The following is a 4886-nucleotide window of genomic DNA, read 5'->3' as shown; positions in this document are numbered from 1 at the left end:
TATTTTTGCTCTCCCCCCCAAAAATGGATAAGTAATAAAAAATAAATTTATTCTTCTTAATGTATTCATGTATCATGGATTCACTTTGTTCTTCCCATCCCCCCGTGCTATAATTTATTTTGTTTGCCCCATACTTTTGTTCTTTGTACATAGTACATAGTAGATGTTAAGTAGATATATGTTAATGAACTGACTAAAGCTAGGCTCACATAAGAACAAAGAACACTTTCTATGGACTTGCTAGCCCCCATTTGGCCTAAAATAGGCATAATGATTGGATTTGTTCCTATTTCCTTAAATAACAGATTTTGAGTTAAATAGTTCTGAAATGTCAGAATGCAAGTATCTGTCAAATCCAAATCATACTTGAAAAAAATATAACTTCTCCCCTCTTCCACTCCCCCCTCCCCCACCACAAACTGCTACACCCAATAGTTACTGGGTGTAAAGCAGAAAAGCTTTAGGTTCTCTAAAGCTAAAGAGATTATGGTTGAAAATTCATCATCACCATTGCCAGAAAGAGTGATATATGACTTCATTCTTTTCTTGCACTCCCAGTGTGTCTTCGTACTCTATCTTTTGTGGGAATTTATTCCTGAGACTTGGTTAACTCCATAGGACTAACATATTGGCCTCAAAAATACTGGGTGGTTGCTTTGCCAGTCTTATTACTTTAGTAATTACTTATCTATTGATATTTGAAATTAAGATGGTGTATACTTCTCCACTGGACTCTATTCATACAGTCACAGAAAACTAATTCAAACTATCTCAAGAAAAAGCTGTTGCAGCTTTAAAGAACATGCCTATTAGTGAAGTAAACCAAATGTCCTTTATTGCTGCCAGAGGACTTTATGCTGAATTATACAAAGAATATCTCAATCTCAAATATTCACTTAAGAATTTTTTGAATAGGACTCTTTTGACTCTTGACCTTCTTTTTCTTTCATATAACTTTATATTAATTGAGAAGGGGAAAAGATCAAAGTTGTCATTGGTGTCAGGAAAACCTTGGTTCAAATCTCACTTCTGAGATTCTAGTTGTATGGCCCAAGGAAAATTACTTAATTTTTCAATGCTCTATTTAACTCTCTAAAATTCTATGTCACAAAGAAAATGAAAGCAGAGTTTCCTTTTCTTGGGGTTTCCTATATCAATTTAATGATGGGTTTAGTCCCTATCTCTATCAGATTTTTCTGGGAAGGCATTCATTCCAAATATTAGTTAATTAATGGAAGAAATAATATACTATGTATCATATATACCAGCAAAGAAGGTCTAATTAAACATATACATTGTAGTTAACGAAAAAAATCACCCTAAAATCTACCCAACAAATGATCATCCAGACTCTTGATTGAAGGTTTCTAAGGTAGGATATCTCCTGCCTCTATATACAGACCTTTCTGCTTTTGGCCAGCTCAAATTATGGAGAAGTTTTACCTAACATCAAGCCTAAATTTGACTATTTGCAATATGCCACAATTGCTCCTTGTCCTGCTTTCTGGGGACCCCTTTTCCATGTGACAGTCCTTTAAAAATTTAAAGACTGTTATTATGTCCAGATAAAATCTTCAGGCTAAATACCTCTATTTCTTTTTTTTTTACCTACTTTCTTTTATTTAGAATTTTATTTTCCCAAATAACATGTAAAACAAATTTTAACATCAATTTTTAAAACTATGCATTAAAAATTCTCTTCCTCTCTCCCTCCCCACACCCCTTAAGAACTCAAGCAATTCAATATAATTTATACATGTGTAGTCATGCAAAATATTTCCATATTTGTCAGGTTTTGACAGGAAAAAAAAACAAAAAAACTTTAGAGAAAGGAACTAAAAAATTATGTTTCAATCTGTATTCAGACACCATCAGTTCTTTCTCTGGAGATGAATTGTATTTTTCATAAGTACTTCAGAGTAGTCTGGGATCATTGTATTGCTGAAAATAACTAAGTCATTCACAGCAGATCATCTTACAATATTGCTGTTATTTTCTATACAGTACATATCACTTTGAATCAGATCATGCATCACTTTCCAGGTTTTTCTGATAGCATCCTGCTCATCCTTTCTTATACCACAATAGTGTTCCATCATAATGTCATCACACAATTTTTCACCCATTCCTCAATTGATGGGCATCTCCTCTTCAACTTTTTTTTAGTAGTAGTATTACTAGGTTAAAGACTATGAATAGTTTTATAGCGCTTAGGCCATATTCAAAAGTGCTCTACAGAATGTTTGAATCAGTTTACAACTTTACCTAGAGTGTAGTAATGTCTCTTTTTCCCCATATCCCCTACAACATTTGTGATTTTCCTCTGCTGTCCTATTGTCCAATCCAATAGGCATGAGGTAGTATCCCAGAATTGTTTTGACCTGCATCTCTCCAATCAATAGTGAATTAGAGCATTTTCTTCATATGGCTATAGGTAGCTTTGATTATTTCATCTGATAACTTCATATATTTTGATCATCTTTCAATTGGGGAATGACTCTTTTTTTGAACAAATTTGACTCAGTTCTCTATGTGTTTGAGAACTGAAGCCTGTTAGACAAACTTGCTTCAAATTTGTTTCTAAGTTACTATTTTTTTTTCTTGTGTGGTAATGAGGGTTTAAGTGACTTGCCTGGGGTGACACAGCTAGTAAGTGTCAGGTTTTTGAGGCCAGATTTGAACTCAGGTGCTCCTGAATGCAAAGCCAGTGCTTTATCCACTGCACCCCCTAGCTAGCCCTACTCAGTTACTTTTGCTAACTGTATTACCCTCCATCCTATTCCCTCCCCATGACATTTAACTCTATTTTATATCTTCTTTCACCCTATCCTCCCTCAAAATTGTTTTGCTTCAGACTGCCCCTCCCCTAATGTGCCCTCCCTTCTTTAACACCCCCTTATGGCCTTCCCCTCCTATTTTCCTACAGGGTAAGATAGATTATTATACCTAATTGAGTGTGTATCTTATTCCCTGTTTGAGCCAATTCTAATGAGAGTTAAGGTCATTCACTCCCCTACAACTTCCCCATCTTCCCCTCCACTCCATAAGTTTTTCTTGCTACTTTTATGTGAAGTACTTCACCCCCTTCAACATCTCCCTTTCCCTTTCTCCCAGTGAATTCCTCTCGCCCCTTAATTATATTTTTTAAAGATATCATCCCTTAATATTCAACTTAAATGTGTGCCCTCTGTCTAAATATACTCCACCCAGCTGCCCTAATAATGAGAAAGTTCTTATGAATTACAAGTATCACCTTCCCATGTAGGAATGTAAAAAGTTTAACCTTTTAATATCTTTTATGATTTCTTTTTCCTATTTACCTTTCTATGCTTCTCTAGGGTCCTGTATTTGAAAGTCAAATTTTCTATTCAGCTCAGGTCTTTTCATCAAAAATGCCTGAAAATTCTCTCTTTTGTTGAATTCCTATTTTTCCCCTGAAAGATTACACACAGTTTTGTTGGGTTGGTGATTCTTGGTTGTCAACCCATTTCCTTTGCCCTCCAGATTATCATATTCCAAGCCCTCTGTTTCTTTAATGTAGAAGCTACTAGATATTGTGATATACTGACTTTATCTCCACAATACTTGAATTGTTTCTTTCTGTCTGCTTGCAATATTTTCTCCTTGACCTGGGAGCTCTGGAATTTGGCTATAATATTCCTAGAATTTTTCATTTTGAGATCTCTTTCAGGAGGTGATCAGTGGATTCTTTCGATTTCTTTTTTTACCTTCTGCTTCTAGAATATCAGGGCAATTTTCTCTCATAATTTCTTGGAAGATGTTGTCTAGGCTCTTTTTTGGATCATGGCTTTCACGTAATTTTTCAAATTACCTCTCCTGGATCTATTTTCCAGGTCACTTGTTTTTCCAATGAGAAATTTCACATTGCCTTCTACTTTTTTTTCCATTCTTTTGGTTTTGCCTTATTGTTTCTTGATTTTTCATAAAGTCATTAGCTTCCATTTAATCAATCCTAATTTTTAAGGAATTATTTTCTTCAGAGAGCTTTTGTACCTCCTTTTCCATTTGACCAATTCAGCTTTTCAGCTGTTGACTTTTTCTTCATGATTTTCTCGCATCACTCTCATTTCTCTTTCCACTTGTTCCTCTACCTTTCTTACTTGATTTTCAAAGTTCTTTTTTAGCCATTCTATGGCCTAAGACCAATTCATATTTTTCTTGGAAGCTTTGAATATAGGAGCTTTGACTTTGTTATCTTCTTCTGAAAGTGTATTTTGATCTTCCTTGTCACCATATAAACTTTCTAGGATCAGCATTTTTTTCTGCTTGCTAATTTTCCCAGCCTATTTCTTTACTTTTAATTCTTTGTTAAAGTGGGGCACTGATTCCAAGGAGGAGGGCACACTGTCCCAAGCTTCAGGGAGTTTGAGCAGCTGTTCTCTAAGATACTGATAGGAATTTATAAGTCCTTAGTTCTTCCAAGACGGTATGATTTAAGGAGAGGTATGTTACCACTTTCTTGGCCTGTGCTCTCATCTGCAAATAACCACAGGCCTGCTTCTCTGCCCTGGAGAAGAGGCCTGCTCCACTGTGGTTGCGAGCTCTTGTGTGTTGGTGCTCCTTCTCCACCTTGGACTACTACCAAACACTGCTACCCAGATCAGAGCACAGGCAAAGCAACAGAGTCCTGACTTAGCACCAGCAAAGAGACCTATGTAATCTCTCCCTGTCCCATAGCTTGACCCCCTAACTGTCTATGGGCTGAGTTGCAAAAGCAGCTGCTGCCACAGCTGATTCAGAAGCTTACTAGGTATGGTTCACTAGGCTGGGTCTGTGCTGGGGTTGGGTCTGTGCTGGGCCTGTGCTGGGCTGCACTTCACTCTCACCCTGGTACAAGAGGCCTTTCCTTCCAACCTTCTAAGTTG

General features: G+C 36.5%; 1 pseudogene; it reads left to right on the top strand.

Annotated features, from left to right (window-relative positions):
• The first annotated feature begins 486 nt into the window (after window positions 1–486).
• Window positions 487–1033, top strand: LOC122738793 (annotated as a pseudogene).
• The last annotated feature ends 3853 nt before the right edge of the window (window positions 1034–4886 follow it).

Source organism: Dromiciops gliroides, chromosome 2 (assembly GCF_019393635.1).
Source record: "Dromiciops gliroides isolate mDroGli1 chromosome 2, mDroGli1.pri, whole genome shotgun sequence".
In the NCBI taxonomy this organism is placed as follows: domain Eukaryota; kingdom Metazoa; phylum Chordata; class Mammalia; order Microbiotheria; family Microbiotheriidae; genus Dromiciops; species Dromiciops gliroides.
The sequence above is the reverse complement of the archived record's forward strand: the minus strand, read 5'-3'. Positions and strand labels throughout refer to the sequence as shown.